Source organism: Mesocricetus auratus, unplaced genomic scaffold (assembly GCF_017639785.1).
Source record: "Mesocricetus auratus isolate SY011 unplaced genomic scaffold, BCM_Maur_2.0 Super-Scaffold_100676, whole genome shotgun sequence".
Taxonomy (NCBI): Eukaryota; Metazoa; Chordata; class Mammalia; order Rodentia; family Cricetidae; genus Mesocricetus; species Mesocricetus auratus.
Genome location: NW_024429266.1, coordinates 50,938,407 through 50,959,597, shown reverse-complemented (window position 1 = coordinate 50,959,597; position 21,191 = coordinate 50,938,407). Strand labels below are relative to the sequence as shown.

The window sequence follows — 21,191 nt, the reverse complement described above, 5'->3', positions numbered from 1 at the left end:
GAAGATGTGGTACTTGTCATTAACCCTTCAAGGTGGCTACTGAGGCTGACCCCTTTCATGGTGATGGTGGCTTCCTAGGTCAGTACAATTTTCTCTGGGTCCTAGGGGAACAGCTTGTATGTGTTAGTGGACTTGAACACCATTGTCTTCTTTATGCTCTTGCATATGTTTTCATTCCTGCTGCACCAATAAGAGACTTCACAATGGGAGGCAGGTCCCACTCTGAGCTGAGGAGTCTGTGGTTATGCAACTTTCCCAAAGGTTCAACATACCTGTTGTATGTTCATGCACATGTATAGTTTCTTCATCTGTTCACCCATTGATAGACACATGATCCATCATCAAATTCTGTCATTTCTATCTTCAAAATCCATCTAAAATTCAGCTCCTTTCATTAACCTCACTCAAGTTATAGTTGTTTCCACTAACACTAAAGCCCTATGTCATAGAACTTCCCTGTTCAAACTATCTCATGTATCCTTGTTTCAATTTTGGAAAGGGGTCAGGTTTTATCATGGTCATGTGATCTCTTCAATATTAGTTTTTTATCTTATCTCATTGTATCTCTCTTGCTTATTAGGCTTTGTCCATAAATGATCTCTTACTGTTCCTCCAATATATCAAGTATGCACTACAAACTGGCCAAGAATACACCAGCCTCAATCCCTGGAATCTATTTGTGTGATTCGGTTTTGTTCTTGTTTTACTTGGCTGAGGTTGGACCCAGAGCCAGCCCATGCTATGCAAGTGTTCCACCACTGAGCTGTATCTGCAGGAAAGCCACTGTAGACATGATTCTGTTTACAAATACAGACACGGAGAGATACCTAGGTGATCTAATGAAACTTAGATATTATTGCACAGGCTCTGTAAACAGAGAGGCAGAGACCATGTGACACAAAGAGGGAGAAGATAATGAAAAGATAGAGCACAGAGATATTTGAAGATTCTAGACTAGATAGGGATGCTGTGGCCATAAGCCAAGGAATTCTGCAGCTAATAGAAGCTGACAGAAGCTGGGGCTCTTTGATATTCAATCCCACGTTTGTCCTGGCCAGCCCACTGTTTTCAGACAGACCCTGAATTTGATAGAACCCATTGTGTGTCACATGTTATGAAAGTGCTCTGTCACTAAGCCATACCTCTAGTCCTGACTTTCTGGTTTCAACGAGTTTATTGTCACTTGACAGCAGCTATAGGAAACTCATACCAACATCTCTTCCTAGCATTTTCTCTTCCTAGCAGTTCCCCATACCAGATATCAGCAATGCTGCTTCTCTAACTCCTTCAAGTCTTTGATCAAATGCAATTGCAGAAAGGCATCCCCTATGACCCTATGTAAAACTGACACATGCACTCATGTATATACACACATTCTTGCAATCACCATCTCCATTCCTTTTCCTGTGATTATTACTTTCTAACATTCTACGTATTTTTGCAGCTTCCCACTCCTAACATGTCACCTTCAGATGAACAGATATATTTTTCTCTTGTAGTTATTCTCTATTGCACACATATAAAACAGTACCTTTTATGGGGCAAAAACCTGATAACTACTTATTAGACAAGTTTGATTTACTTGAGCTATTTACAGCAGTTCTCTGGGAGCAATAATTGTTGTCTGGTTTGGCATTTGTCATCTATTTTTAACAGTGCACACAAATGGTCAGTCACAAATACTCTGGTCTAATCTTGCATAAAGGTCAGATCTGGGACTGAATAGGCTAAAAGCACAAGCTGTCCTTGTGGAGGATTCAAGTTCAGTTCCCAGCACCCAAACCAGGTGGCTCACAATAGTCTGTACTCCAGCTCCAGAGGATCTGACACCCTTCTCAGGAGCCTTCATTCTTGTGCACAAGCTCCCACACAGGCGCACGTGCGTGCACTCGTGTACGTGCACACACACACACACACACACACACACACACACACACACACCCCTACGTTGAGAATAAGTAATTGTTTTAAAGGTCAGATAAAGAATCAAGCCCTAAGAGCTAACAGTGCCACACAATAGCACTACAGTTCAGGGAGCAGTCCCCTAGGGAATGTTATAAGGTATCTTCTGGGCTTCACAAGACACACCTTTGGGGCAGCATCCAGGTGTCAGCATTATTTTAGAAAATAAAAATTAAGTAGCCGGATACAGGAGCTACCTCAGATGTTTTTTTACCCATATACATGAAAACGTGAGAAAGAGATGCTATTGCATTTTGTTGTATTTTTGCAATCGACACAAATGTTTTCCAGCATTGGGTGTCAGCCACTAATTACTTTTCCATTCCCTAAAACGGTCACAGCTGTTGTTATGCCACACCTGTCACTGGATAAGATCATGTTGAGAGCTGTCAAATTTTATGCTGTCCATCAAACGTGTTGACATTCCACGTCAGCAGAGGCCAAGATTCTACTTACTGTGGAGAGGGCCTCTCCAGATTCCTCTAAATCATACTGCTACCTTACTTACATTTAGAGGGAGCACTATTACTATTTTTCTTTGTTCTGCTTACTTTTGTTTTGATAAAAGAAATGAGTGATTTACTTGTATTTTTGTGTTTAAATGAAAGCAAACTTACTGCATAGTGACCTATTTTGCTTGAACTGTGATCTGGGACACAGTTGGCACACTTTTTGCTTGAACCCCACTAACCACTCATGCTTCTGGTCTATAGGGATGATGTGGAGGTGTCTCCTTTCGATTTGTTTGCTTGTTTGTTTTTAATTACATAAATGTGCTTGTTTCCTGTGAATGCTGGTGCTGTGAAGAACAGAGGCCTTGGACCCTACTGAAGTTGGGATTGTAGGCATTTGGGAGCCTCTCTTCCTGGGTTCTAACAACTGAACTTAGGTCCTCTGCATGAAGAATTTAACGTAACCACCAGGTTCTCTCTCCACCGTCCGTTTGAGAGTTTATATGTTCCAGATTTTTCCTCAGTTTTGGACAAGCATTCTCTTAGTGGAGAGTGGATGAGGTTAGTCATGGACTGAGTTGAGAAACTGACTTCTGGCATGAGATGGTATTAACCTGGCCATTCGACCACACTCAGCTGTCAGTTCAGGCACTGGCATATTCAGATGTCATCTTCAGATCTAAAGGGCAGCTGCATTCTGTTTTGAAGCCAGTATTTAATAAACAGCAGACTCATCAATGGATTGATATAAAAAGACTCTACAGTTACCTATCCCTGTCTTGGGAGCTTTTGTCTGTGGAACTCAAAGGAGAAAAAAAGCAGATTTTAAACAAAACAACTGACACATATTGTATGTACTGCGAAGTATGGTCAGTGTTTGATGTACATGATCCTTTTAGTACTTTGAGGTCAGTATTATTATCTGCATTTTGCCATGGGAGAGACTGAGGAATAGCTCCACTGAATTGCTACAGAGCAATTAAGTCACTTACTTGGCTTGCTCAAGGGACCCACAAGCATTTTGTCAAAAACTCCAGTCTAGGCCTGCCTGACTTCACATTTATTATTTAGCCAATTCCATGGCTAAATTTCCTTGCTACAGTGTAAATTTAATCAAAGAATCTGAGGTCTCAAAATGTTTCTCCTGAAAGAGAGAGATTTTCCTGCAAATTGAGAAGAAGATTCGTTCTTCTTTACTCAGTCTGGGTTTCAACACCAGAGAAACGCCATGTGTCTGGGAACTCTGAGGAGGAAGTGGGTCTTTTAAGAAAAAACAGACCATGGCTATAAAGAGTCGAATGGCTAACATCTGGACAGCTTGTGATCGAGCTGAGAAGGCTGCTGTGTGAATTACAAAGGTATGACAAATGTTTGACTCTGTTCTAATTTGGCTCAGCCTGCCTCCCTTAAGATTTTGGCACAGGTTCTCCCATTTGGACTAAACGCCCTTTCATGAGTTGGTCTTCTGCGAAGGGTTATCACGCACGTTTTCTGTTTCATTTTCCACTTCACTTTGTTTATGTGCTGCTTGGGAGGGATCTGGTCATCTTTGATGACTCCTGGCATCATATTCTCGACTCTGCGCACGGAGAGCCCCTGAGTATAAGCATTTACAGTTACACAATGATTGTTACTGGGGTGTCTGGCTCCCAGGGATTCCTACCGGAGTGCGGACCTCTTAAGAAACCTCAGGGGCTCTGGTTCTTGCTGAGGGTTTTGCTCTCTGCTGCCTCTTGACCAGAAGCTTCCCTGATGCTCACACGTTGACATCTGTACCAATTCCCATTAACAATCCAAGGTGCCATGTCTGACTTTTCCATCTTTACCAAACTTTTAAAATACTTTGATTCAGTCTCTACTTAGGAAAGGGTCTCATGCTACAACGTGACATGAAACTAACTGCAGAGTAAGAAGATGCTGTCACAGATTCAGGGTCAGATAGCACCCTGAGTTTTGTGTTATCACACAGAACTGAGGAAAAGTGAGATGATCTCTGGACTACAAAGCAGCAGTTCTCAACTTGGGGTCTCAGCCTCTTGGGACGAATGATCCCTTCACAGGAGTCACCTAAGAATATACAGAAAAACACATATATTTACATTATAATTCATAACGGTAGCAAAATTACAGTTATGAAATAGATACGAAAAATAATCTTATGATTGGGGGTCACCATAAGATGAGGAACTGTATTGAAGGATCACAGCATTGGGAAGGTTGAGAACCACTGTTCTAGAATCTACAGGAATTGCTCTTAGTAGGTGCATTTCACAAGTGGACAAAAAGACCACAGAGATGCAACATAACTAACATAGTCACCTGCCCACAAAGTAGTATAGGAAGGACTAAAACCTAGGTCTGTCTTATTTGAAGGTTATTGTTTTTAGTTGATTTGATACACTAAATTGACTTGAGCAAGGCCAGGTTAGTACTGGGTTAGTACTTTGAGGTTTTGGATAAATACAGTAAAGGAAAACAGGACAAAAAGGTCATCATTAGCAGACTCTTCCTATGTGTAAAATGTTAAAGAAAGTAGGCAGCAGACATGGGTCCTAAATACCAAGTCACCACATAAATGAGCTCGGGAAATTTATTCAGTTTTCAAAGCACTGGGCTCCTCAGCAAATGAGCTTCAACTGTTCTCCAAACATAAGCTTATATCTGATGGTCTGAAGGCAGTGATATTGCTCCATTATCGGGAAGATAATGCAAAATTCCTCTTGTGGGAAAATTAAATTGGATTTTGTTCTTATGTCCTCTGGAGTTCCTACTTTCCAGATTTATGTTCATTTGCATTTACTTTTCATTTCTGGCTATAAAAAATTAGAAATACAACTTTGATTTAGGCTGGCCATGGGAGCCCACACCTGTAGTCATAGCACTTAGGAGCTAAAGGACAGAGGTTCCTAATTTCAAGGCCAGCTTGGACTACGTAGCCATACCCTGCTTTAAAAACATAAGCAAAACAAATACACAACTTTATATAGTGGACTATGATAATATATTATTAAGCAAAATCAATGCAGGCTCACCTTACTTTGAACATAGAGGCATTATAGTATTAATGATAATGAACATATGGGTGAATTTTTTCTAGTTGTTTTTAGTATGGTGCCTTTAATTGTTTCTGCAACAAAATGGACATCTGCTCTTTAGTTGATAATTTAAGTTCTAATTTTGACAGGGAAAATTCTACCTGAGTTTCATTATTTAAACTTAGAGAAATATCTACCTAAAAACTGAAGTCTGATTCAATTTCCACAAATGGCTATTGGTAATTAAAGATGTTTATTATTAACCTTTGAAAGTTAAAGGTATTTTAATGTGTGCCTAAGCACTCAGAAATACTGGGCAGATACATCTACATCTGTGGATAGATATTCATCTCAGCCTACCTAAACACATACATGTCTAGCTGCTACAGAGTCATCTTCAGATAGTAGCATACCTGAGAATATTCATTTTCTTCTTTGTGCTTCTGTGAATTATACCAATTTCATAAAATGAACACATATTACTTTCATAATAAAAATGTTATTTCTACAATATTACCAGATAATGTTATTTGCCAACCCTAAGCTACCTTGATATTTGTTATATTTTATTTACTTCAATAACTGTAAATGATGGTGAAGGTGAATGACATGTGCTGTCAGAATATCTAAATATCAGACACACTTACTAAACAGGGAAAATGCAATTTCTGAAGATTAACAGTATGAAACCATACTAAGGCAGTGACAATGAAGGGCCACCTGAAACCTGTCACAGCCATCTTGATGGCAGCTTACTATTAATAGCGAGACTAGCTAAGATCATTGTAAACAATGAGACTTAGGAATAAATGGAAAAGGGGAAGTGCTAGAATCCTAAAATTAGTTTTTCCCATAAAAGAGGCTCACATAACCACTGTTAACGATTTCTGAGTCTATAAATCCACTTGCATTAATACAGTTATTTTGCAGGCTGAATAGCCTTGCATAGAAATTAGTTCTGGGTGTGTGCAATTGACTCTCATTATTTACTTTGGTTATTTATAAATATAATCCATTTTCTAAAGAGTGTTTTTAAAACAATTTGTCAGGCAAAGAGTATGTCAAAATTCATTGAAAGGAAAAATAAAGGAATCCCACTCTTTCACTTAATAAAATTAAAAAATCATGGAAACAGTCTAGAAAAAGAACTAAAATTACCTGAGAGACTCAGTGGCTTTTTATAAAGATGAGAGATTTAAATTATAGCTTGTCAGCCTGAGATAATTCATACTGACCCAAATGAATAAGAACAAAATATCAAAAATTTGAAAAATATAGCAAAAGATATAAAAGAACATGCTATTTTTATCTGCCAGGAATTAAAAATTCTATCTGTTTTACAAAAGTGTATATATGTTAAGAATACCTTAAAAAATCAAATGTGCATGAAAACCTTATCAGTTAAATTTGGGGACTATTTTCCTGTTAACAGTCCAAGAAAACATAGGCTAGTTTCCCCCAAGAATGTCAATCATTTTCAAGGTTATAACTTCTGGGTATTTTTCCTAAGATTTAAATCATATTCAAGGTTATCAGTTTTCCAAAGATGAGGTTTTGTATATGTGTACCATAATGGATTTTTAGAGATTTAAATGAATTTAAAATGTGGTGTAAAAATTGGCTCATAAAGTTATAAATAAGAGTGGTTTGGGATTTTTTTTGAACTCTGGCTCTGGCTTTCTTGGAAGGCTGTTATGTTCTATCAAGGTATTCCCTTAGCCTTGCATTATTAAGGAAGCCGCTGACTGAACCACTATGGTGTTTTGGATTTTTACTGTCTATTTTTGAAGCTAATTCTCAGCTCTATTATTTCCAAGAAAAATGGGCATTAAAGAGTGTAGACAAGGATGCCCACAATAAGCAGATTATCTTCCCCTGTTAATTTTCCAGCTGACAATGCAGCATCCTCCCGGTGGGTGCTCAGATGAAAGAGGGGCGCTCCCACCTTTCCACCCACCCGCAGACCCTCCCAAAAGGGCTTCACAATGTGCATCGCTTCAAATGGAGAGCCACGGAAGGAAGACACAGCTATTCACTTTCCTAAAATGTCAAAACTGTAAATATTTCCAAATATACCCTGTGCCGAGGACCATGCGAGCTTCATTATTTTAAATTTCCCAGCAGCCCCATGAGATAAGTTGATGTCACCTCCCTTTGACAGGAAACTGAGACATACACTGATTAAGTCTACGCTGTTGAAAAGTGGTTACCCTGGATTTTACTGTCTCCAAAGTCAAGAGAATTTCTTCATATTCACTCTTTCAGGTTCTGTGGGTAAGAACATCTTGATTTTTTTAATGAACAAGAACCATGGATGCCCTTCTCTCTTTGCCTTGTAGACAGAGATTCTAATCCAGGAAGCTGGGGTTAAGACCCAAACATCTCCTGCTTCCTAAGCTTCAGAAACAATCCTTGTGCTCTGTAGGTGAGAAAAGCAGTTTCCCATCACATTTTCTTGCCTGACCTCTTGGCATGTGAGACGAATAATGCCTTTCGGGCTCTGCTCTCTCCCCATCCCTCTTGAGAACACATAACCACATCTCTCCCGTTGCAGAAAACTCGATAAAAGTTGGACCATTCCTTCATTGAGCAGTTATGAGTGTGGCTCACCCCCAATAGAAAACAAATGATGACAGCCATCCTTCTAACTCAACATGGCATCCATACAACACTTACCACTTCAATTATACTCTTAAGTGAGTGGAATGGGAGACAGTCCAGCCAGTGGAGGGCTTGCTGTCTAAGCATGAGGAGCTCTGCTCCATGGAAACCCTGCACCCAAGTAAAAAGCATGGCACTCTGGATAAATAAGCCCTCAGCACTGGAAAAGCAAAGACAGTCGGCTCCCTGAAGCCTCCTGGCCACTCAGCCTACCTTAATTGTTGAGCCTCAGTACCTAATGACAGACTGGGTCTCAAAAAAGGGTGGACTTACCAGTATTATCCAATAATCCATGACTTAAAGACTGTGTAAATGCATTTTATTTTAAATAAAAGCAAAACCTTTTGTTTAAAAAAAAAAAGGTGGACAGTGCCCGAGGAGGAAAATCCACTAGGTAGTTACCTGGTGTTCACACATATGCACATATCTGCACATTCACCTGTACACACACATGCTACACACACACACACACACACACATACACACGAGGTAAAATGATTTCATCAATGTTTCTTAAGAACATGCAAAAGAAACTACTTTTAAACCTTGTCCCTTCTCACCTGCATCAGATCCCTCTTCCAAGTGACAGATTACAGGGGTGTGACTCCTACCAAAGTGACAGTCTCTGAAGACGGCCTGTTGATGTCAAAGTGGTTCCTGCTGGACAGGAGAGGAGTTTGTAATGCAAGAAAATGATATTTAAATGGTAATCTCATATCATTGCAATATCCATTCTGCCTGCCATGAGGAAACAAAGAAACAGAAGCAATGGCAGCAGGGACAGAATATGAGCTGCCAGTGTGCCACACTGCAATCGGGATGCTGGGGAATGTGAGCTGCTCCTGTGCCACACTGCAATCGGGATCAGGATTTTCTGCTGGGTGCCCACTCCCAGATGCTCAGTCCTAAACAATACTGTACAGGATGTTTCAACCTAACTATTTTTTTCTGGGCCTGTTAGTATTTTCAACTGTTAAAATTGTGTGTGTGTGTTCATAGGTGTGCACATGTGAGTGGTGGGGTGTCAACCCCTAGTATTATTCCTCATGTGTCATCTACCCTGTTTGTTGTTATTTTTCATATAGTCTCTCACTGGCCTGGAAGTCACCAAGTAGGCCAAGCTGATTGGCCACTGAACTCCAGGGGGTCTGCATGTCTCATCTCCCCAGTACCAGGATTACAAGTGTGCACCGTCAAGTCTGGATTCTGAGGATTAGTCTCACACGTACAGCAAGCACTTCCCTGAGCTTGCTAATTTCCCCAGCCCATGGAAGGTCTTTCCATGACTCTGTCCATCCAGCTTCTTCCTTTGCACACAGTAAGAAGTCAGCTGCCTTTCAGTGTGGTCTGTTATCATTTTCTGTGTACCTTAAGGATAGTTTTCTTTGCTCACACACAGATTTTGGCCTGTTCCTGAAGGAAATTGGGGCAAGTTTAGAAAAAAAAACAAAAAGCAAACAAAACTATTTCCAACTTATGGTTTTAAAACAATATCCCACTGAGATTTTAACACATTATGGTTTTAGTGAAAATCCAATATTTTTTCTAGTCAATGGGAGTGTGGTGGTTTGAAATAAAATGGCCCCCAAAGAGATGGCACTATTAGGAGGTGTGCCCTTGTTGGAGTAGGTATGGCCTGGTTGGAGGAAGTGTGTCACCGTTGGGGTGGGCTTTGAGGTCTCTTCTGCTCAAGCTATGCCTGGTGTCACAGTTCACTACTGTTGTCTTCAGGTCAAGAGGCAGAGCTCTCAACTCCTTCTCCAGCACAAGTTTGCCTGCATGCCTGCCATGTTTCCCACCATGAAGATAATGGACCAAACTGTAAGTCAGACCTAATTAAACATTTTCCTTTACAAAAGTTTGCCCTGGTCATGGTGTCTCTTTACACACTGGAAGCTCTAACTGAGACAGGGAGGGTGTAGTGCTCAGCTGAATATGACCTGATGTGAAGCTTTTGCAGTCAGATTTATCCAGAATCCACTCTATCCTGCAAAACATATCCCCAAGCCGGGCGGTGGTGGCGCATGCCTTTAATCCCAGCACTCGGCCAGGCTGGACCGACAGCCTCCAAAACAATACAGAGAAACCCTGTCTTGTAAAACAAAAAAACAAACAAACAAACAAACAAAAAAACATGTCCCCAAACGACTTAAGATTCTCTTTACAGACTTGATGAATCTCCCATGTCCACTGACAGAAGAGCTAATCAGCAGCCGACTCAGAACCAAGAACATAATTTAAAGTCTTGTTTGTTTCTTCTCTCAGAATAGGCTCTTTTGTCTTTCACCCAAATGGTTTACTCAGCATAATATCTGAATAAATGTACTCGCTCATTGACCATGACATGGTGGAACCCACAGAGCATGTCTTTGGAGGAAGAGAGATGTGGAATGGGAGGGTGGGGGTTAGATTACATAATCATCATCAGATGCCTTGAACCAAAAGTGACCAAGCTTGTAAAGTCCTGCCATTCGCAAGCCCACACTGTCCCTTGTTATGGTGGTGATGCCTCATCAGAGTGTAGTGAGAGGTGACACCGAGGGACCCAAGTGCTGATCACAGTCCCCTGGGTTCACTCATATTTCTGCACAGAGACTCTGTCTGCCTTTCTTTCAGGTCATCATTGGAAGGGAGCTTCTTCTCTCCAGAACAGAGGGTAGGAATGTGTTTTGTATAATGTATAATGTTCAGGTTCCACAGCTTTGGGTCCCTCCAACACAGTGAACGTGAGACTCTCCTATGCTTCATGCCACCCTGATGGGATTGAGGCTCAGAGCTGGGGAACAAACAATGCTCACACTCTGTCTGCTACCACTGCTGTGATTAACAAAGACCTTCGTCTCTGGCCTGAAGAAAAATGTCTCCACCAGGAACCACGTAAGCAACAAGCTGATATGTCTGTTCATAGCAGCGTCAGAGTCTCTGCCTCTTTATAGAGCAACTCCTCAAGGCTTCTGGGAATAAACCATGGATGGAATTCTTTTCTCCTTTAAAAGAAAGATAAGAAGTGCTCTCACCTGTTTGGGAGTGCTGTTTGTTTGTTTGTTTATTCACAAAAAGACAGGGTAGGCTTTCTTGCTTTGGGTTCTGCGAGGTTTCTTGCTTTGGTTAGGAATCTGAAATCCCACATGTCAGACATATGCTGTAATGAGTCTCATTTATTATAGTATTTGTCAATGAAAGCCAGGAAAAGACCAATGAGATACAAACATGCTTAGACAGATAACTCAATACAACAATAAAGAGATTTTACTGCCACTGTAATAATACCTCATACAATGCATACTTATTTTTATTAATACTTAAAAGCAGAAAAAAGCCCTGGAGAGATGGTTCATATGGAAAAGTGCTTGCTGTGTGAGCCTGAGGACCTGAGTTCAAATCTGTAGCTCCCATGTAGAAAGTTTAATATGGAGGCACTCCTTAGGGAAGCAGAGATGGAAGGATCCTGGGGGCTTGGTGGACATCCATACTAGCAGAATCAGTTTCACCACGTTCAGTAAAAGGGCCCGTTTCAAAACGGATGATGGAGAGGATGACATCTGATACTGACCTCAGTCTCCCTCTCCCTCTCCCTCTCTCCTTCTCCCTCTCCCTCTCTCTTACACACACACACACACACACACACACACACACACACACACACACACACACGGAAATCAACCTGGGTTGCGTCTTTAAGAGACAGTCTTTGCACTGGAGCTGACTGTGCAGGTCTGCAGTCCTGGAACTAGATAGAAGTTCAGCAGGATGATGAAGAGTTTGGGGAAGGATCTGAGGGCAGTGTGGGTTACAAAAAGTTTGAACTCCATGGTGAGTTTGAAGCCAGTTTGAGCTACACAGTAGGACAACCCATACCTCTACACCCACAGAGAGAGAGAGAGAGAGAGAGAGAGAGAGAGAGAGAGAGAGAGAGAGAGAGAGAGAGAGAGAGAACAGATATAAAGACAGCAAGTTTCAGCTCTAAGAGGTGATAGTCAATCTTGTCTTAACTTGACTGAGTTATAAGATATTTGGCCCCAAATATCTGGTCATGTATTACTGAGTGTATCTATGAGACTGAGTGTATCTTTGAGGGTGTTTCTGGAAGAGTTCAGCACTTTTATCACTATCCTGTGTGTCTATATGCACACGATGTAGGTGTGTGGCACATGTGCCGAGTGCGTGTTTGGAGATTGGAGGACTACTCTGGGGAGTCAGTTCTCTCCTCCTATCTCTACTCAAATTCCAAGAATTTAGGACACATTTCCAGGCTTATGTGGCAAGAGCCTGTACCTGCCAAGCCATCTCATAGACATTTGAATTGGTGAACTGAATAAAGTAGGTGGCAGAGTGATACCATGCACTCCATCCAGGACCCAAATATCACACAAAAGCTGATGAGTTCATTCTCTCTGCCCATCCTTTTGTGGTCTTGGCTCACAGGCTTCCAAACTGAAAGCAAATCTCTACCCCAGTGTTTTTCTCGCACGCCTTCAACTACACCATTGGTTTTCCTGATGCTACCAGATTGCACAGTTCTCAGCCTCCACTGTCGTGTAAACTAATACCTTCTCTTTTGGCAGAGTGGTAGTGTTACAAGCCTTTAATCTAGCACTCGTTAGGCAGACACAGGCAAATCTCTGTGATTTCAAGACCAGCCTGCCTGGTCTACAGAGCAAGTTCCAGGACAGCCAGGGCTACACAGAGATATCCTGTCTCTAAAAACCTGATGTAAAAGCAAATAAATAAGTTCTCTTTCTAGATTTTGTGTGTATAATAATATATAAGTGGTATGTGCCATAAATGGTGTACAGTATGCTTACACGGACACACATTTACCTAGCAATGGCTCTGCTTCTCAGGAGAACCCCGACTACTGTGGAGCCTGTAATGATGTCATGCATTTTGTGATACTTGACACATACTTTTACATATTGTTATGTTACTCTGCTTTTATAATATCTTTTGGAAATAATCAATGTGGTATTTTATTATTTGCAAATCAAAGAAATGAATCCATTTGTAAAATTATCTATAATTTAAATAATAAGCCAGTAGAATAATAGTTGGCCAGGTATAGTGGTATACACCTACACTTCCAACATTCTGGGGGCTGAGGCGGGAGGACTGGAAATTCAAGGCCTATAGCAAGTTCAAGGCTAGCCTGGGCTACATAAGATCCTGTCTCAAAAATTATTAATTAGACAATAGCAAAAAATAGCAATCAACTCTTTTCAGTCCATTTTGATTTACTGATAGTAACTGTCTGTGAAATCTTTGCAATCTTAAATTTATAGCACTCACTCAGATAATTCTGAAGACTGAAAATAACTATGCTTAAACACTAGCCAACGTAGAATCCTCTGGCATGGTTTTGCCCACAGACAGGCAGAGAATTGCACGGTTTGTTTATGTTGAATGCTCAGTTAGCTTGAAAAATGGCAGCCAGAGTTTCTTGGTGCTTAGTAACTCTTCTGCTTTATGAGAAGAGGTCAAAGGAAGAAGGGAAGTTCAAAACATTATTCTTTGCATCCAGCATAGTACCAGGAGCACAAGAGAGCCGCGTCTTGTTATTTCACTGGCAATAAATTTAAGTACTGGGTATTTTACAGGAGCAGGCATTGGGGAGCATGCTCCCTATCTGAAATCATCTGTTGGTGATGGCTTTTCTCCTTGCCATCATAGATATTAATTATAAAAGCAAACATTCATTTGAACGGTAAGATCTTTTTTCTTTTTTAAACATTTTTCTTAGTCAAACTCCATCAATTTTGACAGGCAAACTTTTATAAAAACATATCATCTTCATATGTCTGCTAAATTAGCTTGTTGCTGTGTATTAACTTAAACATTACTTTAACTGTTACACCAACAGTCAAAAACAGATGGGACCGCCGCAAGATGGTGCAGTGAGAAACTCTGGGGACACAAACCGATTTTGTTATCTTAATGAGAGCTATTTGGGAATAATTCTTTTTCAAGTTCTTGCCACGAAGGAGAACAATTTTTTCTGTTTACAGAAAATGTGGAAATCCTGAAACCACAACAATATTCTCCAGTTGATAGATACTGCATAGACGAAAAGAATAAGAATAATCATTATTACTTAAGTATGTATACCATACTACCTGAATTCTATATTCACCCTCAAAGGGAAGCTGCTCTACTTCAGCAATGTTTCCCACTCTCTGACTAAAAGGAATGAGAAGAGGAAGAAGGTGAAAGGATAACAAACAGGAGAAACACTGAAGACCAACCACGAAGGTAACAAATTGTCGCCAGTGGTCAGTCCTAGCAGGTTCCTTTGAGTCTTCATACTCTAATGGCATCAAAGCTAAACAATTCGAGATGAAGCCTTGGGTCTCCACTAAACACTTATTAGCATGTGGCATTCTTCCTCAGCACTGTGTCAGCCATTGCTGTAGACAGCAGGTTTAAAACAAGAGCCAACAGGAGCCGTATCTTTAATCTCCGTGAATCCACAGTCAAGATATTAAAATCTCTTCTCACCCTAAGTGACATGGCCTACTGTGTCATTCATACTTTGCTATAAAAGTCTGTGGAGATTTTATTATTATTATTTATTTTTAAGTTTAAATTTAGATTAGAAACAAGGTTGCTTCACAAGTCAGTTTCAGGTCCCTCTCCCTTTCCCTCCCCTCCTCCCATGCCCTACCCCCAACCCCCCCATTATCCCCTCATTTCCCCAGGGAGGGTGAGGCCCTCCATGGGGGTGTCCATAGTCTGTCATTTCTTCCAGGGCAGGGTCTAGACCCTCCCCCAAGAGTTCAGGGTGAGAGTGCATCTCACATTGTTGGATGGGAGTCCAAAGTCCGTGTGTATATTCGGGATGAGTATTGATCTGCTGCCCAAGGCTCAATAGATTACCTGGGCCTCTGTGGAGATTTTTTTTTTACCATTTTTGCTCTAGGAACCATGGTGCTTACCATCTACGATGTTTTATGAATAACAATTCTTTAGTTTGTCCCATTGCCTTTTGTTTCCTTTTCTTTAACCTGAAGTCGAAGTTTCTAAATAAATGAGCATAATAAAGATATTAACAGGCCAATTATTATTGTGAGAGGTATTCATTCTTTGATCTTCTCACCCTCAGACCTTAATAATCATCGCCAAATCAACAGCTGTGTATTTACATTTAGGAGTCCATATCTCCTGGTTTGACTATTTTCTCTTGCCCTTTACTTAATATTCAGTGTTTGAGAGTAAATGGTCATGTATGGGCACTATCTGTTTATATTCCTCTGTGTTGACCGTAGCATTAATAACTTTTAATTCATAAGAAAATAATCAATGATTAAGAGAAAACAAGACAACTACCACATACGGACGTGCTCTGTTTCACACAGATATAATATATGTCGTATTTCTACTTTAAAATATTAAAATCTACAGCAGACATATATGAAGTTCTCACCTTTAAGGATGTCACTTTCTAGTGTGGAAGTTAGATAAATATAGAATAACAACAAATGGAAGGCAGTGTGTATCTGGAGAGACACCATTTCATATTTTATGTGGTGCTGTTATGCCAGCCACTATTCTAGGCACTTAGGGTGCAGAGTGGGCAAACCAAACGAGGCTGAAGTCCATGGCATACAATGAGTTCCCCAGTGACATGAGCTGAGAACTGTGAGTTCCCTTGACAGTTTTAAGTGAATCTTATTTCATGATCTTCTCAATCCTGAAGTTTGTAAGTGGGACTATCAGAAAGATTTCCTATGTGATGTACTCAAGCTGCATAGATTTCATTGGATGGAATTCGATATCTCACTTATGAGTCTCTAATGGGCATGATGGTGGAAGGGAGAGGGGAGGACAGACGTACCCAAGATTAAGGAAAGTCCCTATTTATCATGTTGAGATGATTCTTTTCATGTGGAACCCAACTGGAACACGCTGGCACGAGCTGGCAGTATTTTCTCAATTTTAACAACCAAGGTGTTTAGCAAGCACCTGAACTCTAGCACATTCCATGCAGACATCGGATTTTCTGTTCCCTCACTAACCAGAAAGATGACAACCCTGCAAACCTAACTAGCACTTTACACAACACTGATGCTTTGTTAATGGGGGAGCTAATTATCATTCCAGTTTCCCAGCTTAAGTGTCTTGAATTCTTCTACTTGCTTATGCCTCGGGCATCAAGAATAACAAAACCAAACACAAGGCTTTCTCTGAGTTATATTAATGAAATAACCCAGCCATGTTTTAGTGAAATTGTTTGTCATCAAATATACATGAAGGACCTGGTGCCCTACCTGACTAGACATGACAATTTAACTTGGTGTTTTCCATTGTGGCAACATGATCATAAACATATTAACAAGTCCCGCAGTGTGATCAACAACAGATGTAAAATTCAAAGTGTTGACAAGTCTCATCAGGTATTTGGGCCTTACATGTTTTCCACCACATCTAAATCCCATTGCTCCAAAAACTGCCTAAGCAACTGTTCTCAGAAAATCTGTTTGCTGTAAAAACATTCTCTTTTGTTTCATGCTTCAGCTGGATAAGCAGACATAGATTCTCCTGAATTGGCTTTAGGGGGAAAATCTGTTTGCAATGCCAATGACTTATTGAAGAATAGAACCTAAACAATTCTCCAATGTTTAGAGCAAATTTTGAGTGAAAAATCACTCTACATATTATCACCGTGCAATCCTCCAATGTAAAAATTTCTGAAAAGAAAGGCACTGGCATTCTATAATATATGCATATATTAAATTATCATGGGATACCTGCCTCATTTAAGACAATGTGTTGTCATTTTAAAATATATTTAATTTGATCTTAAAGAACTAAAATAAATGGGTGTAGTGCAAGTAGGGTTATTGAAATAAAACCATTGATTAGTTGAATATATATATTTGTGTGTGTGTATATATATATATATATACGTATTAAAACAAGAGAAAAGCTTTAATAAAATTTAAAGCTAGGTTTTCAGGAAATAACTCGTACTTTCTTTTCTGCCTTCTGGCATCTTTCCCTTTGGGAATTCCCTACTTCCCACTGGAGAGGCTGTCAGTCCTCTGCTCTTAGAACCCCAGATTCAGGGCAAGAACTTCAGTAACCTGGCTAATCAGAATCCTTCACTCTTTAGGCACAGTAATTTATTCCATCAATGAGCTATAGATCCAAGGCACAGAGCATTTTCCTCTGGGCTTTGCAAAAGCTCCTGGGAAATGCATGCTTTCTGGGTTCACTAACTGTAAGAAAAGACTGAGCCCAGAACTGGAAGCTAGCATTTGCTACCACCTGGGAGGAGCAATCCTGACAAGACTAACACAGAAAAAAAAAAAAAGAAGCAGATCTATGTCATGGGAAAGAGGGCCAAAGAGTAAGGAGGAAAAAAACCTTGGTGACCATGGTCAGGGCCCTCACACAGCTTTCCAGTTCCATCAAGACCCTCACACAGCTTTCCAGTTATGTCAGCCATCAAGTAATCTGGTTTAGATGACATGGTGCTGTAGTTGGAAAGCTTTTCCCATATGTAGAAGCTAGACAGTAACACGCTGCACCTCCTCTTTGCATTGTCCCAGTCCTCTGTCACTGTGCTGCAGCATCAACCACAGGCAGCAGTGACAGCTGAGCATGCTAGTGTTCCAAGAACACTTTTGTAGCATACGTGAAAATTGGAGTGTCATAACAATTTTATGGGCCACAAAATACTCCTCTTTTGTCTTCCCTAGTTGTTTAAAAAAGGTAAAACTTTATGTACTCACTCTTAAGTAGATACTAGACATAAAGCAAGGGATAATCAGCCTACAATCTACAACCCCAGAGAAACTAGAACCTTATTCCAGAAACAGATGGAAGCATATGCAGAAATCCACAACTAACCAATGGGCTGAGGAATCTGAATACAATCGAAGTGAGGGAGGAGCGATAATATGAACAAAGAAGTCAAGACCATGATGGGGATACCCATAGAATCAACTGACCCGAGCTGGTGAGAGACCAGTGACTCCAAAATGACAATTGGTCAACTGGCATAGGACCAAACTAGGTCCCCCTGAATACAGGTGGCAGTGGTGTGGCTTGGGCAACAATTGAGACTGCTGGCAGGGGGAGTAAGATCTAACTCTAATGCATGAACTGACTTTGTGGAGTCCATTCTCTATGGAGAGATATCTTGCTCAGCCTAGGCATGGGAGGAAAGCCTTGGTCCTGCCGCAACAAAATGATGGAACAGACATGGTTGAATTCCTCAGGGGGCCTGATCCTCTCTGAGGAGCAGATGCGAGGTAGGGTAGGGGGAGTATGGGGGGGTCAGGAGGAGAGAAGGGAATGAGAACTGGAATTGGGATGCAAAAAATAAATAAATAGATAGATAAATACATAAATAAAAAGGTAAAATTTAATGCCAAGTATATGGTTTAGGAGCAGAATGCTTGCCTACCAAGTACAAGGTTGGGGTTCAAGTCCTGATACTGGGGTGGGAGGTAAATCTCTTGTGCTCTGGGGATACCCTAAACAGCTCACAGGCAGGCATTAGCTCACAGGCTGTATTTTGTTCAACCCTGATCTGGTGTACACTTTGGGTATCCCCTAACCATCTATTCTACCTCACTCTTCAGCCAAAGGTATTTTCCTAAGGAAAATTTTCCATATTCTGTGTCATTCAGTGTAGATAGAGTTTACTATTCCCTTTGCTCCAGGAGTACCCATTGGCTTAAGTCAATGAGAAAACTCCATCTCACTGCCCACAGAACTGACTCAGAACTCACAAAGTACTGAACTACACACAATAAGATTGGAGAGGTGTTTGCCAGGGATTCTGGGAAAATAGCTTTCTCCCTTTTAGGCTCCCCTCACACCTCAAGCATCTACTCTGATGATGCAGGAAATAAGGCTGAGCTCACACTTACTGCAGCCTTTAAAACCAACTCTAGATTCTTGGAGACCACCTCTGGAGGCCAGGGCATGGAACCATTAGGTGGCCAGAGTTATATCCAGAGTGTTTCCGACTAGAACTATTGCTTACCAATGCCAAAACTCTCCCCCCAAGAAGAAATATTGCCTAGTTTGAGGTGGTATGTTGTGGCAGCAACAGGAAAGTACCACATCCCCAAGTAACAATGTGCACCAACCCAACAGTCATGGACTACATGCTTACTCAGTTCCCTGGCCAACTGTATCCAGGCATTTCACTCATATAAAGAAGTCATTAAGAATATCTCAAGCAGCATTAAGATCAGGATCCTACAATTAACACAGATAAAGGTACCCAAGTCAGCCAAGTGGGAACAAAACAGTCAGCTTCTACCAGTCAGATTCTCCTGTGTTCTGCTAGTGCTGGCTGAAGACGTTCTCTACAAGTTTCTTTGAACCTGTCTGAAGAGGTAGTCCTTAATCTTAGAATGCTGCCTGCCTGGCACAGTGATCAATCGTGACCCTTTAAATGTGTGAGCTTCTCTGAGAGCTTTTGGTCTGAGCATCCACTACTGCATAGTCATCTTTTCCGGAAGCCGCCTAACACTCTAACATTGAACTTCCTGCACATTCTTACTAGAGGTTCCTAATTAGATCAGCAATGCTTTTGATTTCCACAGCATTATGAAATCATGTTCCCTCCCTGTTCCCAAAAGATGTCTGTATATTTATTAACCCTTTAACCTCTAGATAATGACAAAATCTGGTGTGCAAAATAAGTTTTGCCATCTGGGCAGGTCTTGCCACTTGGCAAGAAGCCACATAGCAGAAGTGAAATGAGATCTGTGACAGCAAATCCTACCTGGCATTTCCCTGTTTCCTTCCGAAGATATGATGCACCAAGATAGAAAACTAAGTTTGGATTTGCTAATGTCATCTGGAACAAATCTACCTGGAGCAAAAATAGTTCAAACACAATGTCAGATGGTCACAAATCTTCCCTGCTTTGGGTTATGAATGAATAATGTCAGAATTCAAAATATTACAATGACAAAAGATGAACAAAATTAGATTTCATAGTAGGTGGTAGGTCCACTAGCTAAGAAACTGCACATTTCATGAAGGACTGGGACAGTCGAGGAGAATCCGATGCCAAGTTAACACTGTGCTTTCAGTGTTTCAGCTGTTTTTGGTATTGCATGTAAGGAGAGGAGGCTCCATTGACCTTTGAGAGTCACCATGAAACTGAATAGCAGTCCAAGGCGTTATTCATATTTTTCATAGACAGTTGAAGAGTCATACAATGACTAGGTCACACCCTGAGCAGCTGGTAGTAAGAGCACTAATTTTAAGTCACAAAAGTTCTACTTATATTTAGGATCCAAGTGAGGGTGTTTCAGCCTCAATAGCTTAAGTCATATGGGGCTACCTGATTTCAGAAAAGCTGAGGAAGGTTGTAAAACCTGTGCTGTTTACCAGAGGGGAGGACTTTGTCTTCTAGGGAAACTCTTCTCTAGACAAAAAGCCTTTTTTTTTCAGGAAAATTCTTACCCTGTGGTGGGGAAACTAACATTTCTCAACTAAGAACTGGACAACTTGATGGACTGCATCTTGGAGCGTATGGCATCTTCAGGGCGTGCAAATACTTGTCAAGACTAGAATCATGGGAAAACTGAATGCCTTTCAGGTCCTGGTTGTTAGGCGGAAAATGGCTGTTGTGTCTCAATAAAATTTGGAGGCATGATAGTCCAGAAATAATTGTCAACTTTACTCATAATTGTTTATATTTAAATTTTAGAAACTAAAGGGACACTATAGATATTTTCATAAAATGTGATTGTAATCAAAATGCAATTACATGACTATAAAATACATTGCTACTGAAGTTGTTAGTGTTTGAGAAGGGCCTTAGTGGACCATAACAGACTAGGCTCAGCCATGCATTCCCAACAAAAGACACAATAAATAGTAATTATCAGAAAAAGGAAGTTTTTTCAATGTGCCCACATTGAGAAGAGGAACAGGTGAGGAGACAGAGTGCAACCCACGTCTGTCTCTAGAATAGTGACATGAGGCTGGAGTTTAAAGAGAGGACAAGAGATAGACACAGCTGAGCAATCCTGCCAAAGATGAGATTTTGCCACCACTGACCCATCATGTCTCAGCTCCAGACTCCCTTGAAAGATGATCTGTCTAGACTGTG

The 21,191-nt window shown here is 40.7% G+C and overlaps 1 long non-coding RNA gene across 3 annotated transcripts in view; it reads right to left on the bottom strand.

The window, feature by feature from the left end:
* Positions 1–1,161: 1,161 nt before the first annotated feature.
* The window catches only part of LOC110341503, a 56,324-nt gene continuing 36,294 nt past the window's right edge, over positions 1,162–21,191 (bottom strand). For 2 of the 3 annotated variants that reach the window (XR_002383472.2, XR_005874340.1), the window contains 2 exons: positions 8,671–8,767; positions 1,162–4,481 (listed from right to left, as the gene is read on the bottom strand). This is a non-coding gene — a long non-coding RNA (uncharacterized LOC110341503). Of the gene's footprint in view, positions 4,482–8,670; positions 8,771–21,191 lie in introns of all 3 variants that reach the window. The other variant, XR_002383471.2, reaches the window with a different exon arrangement.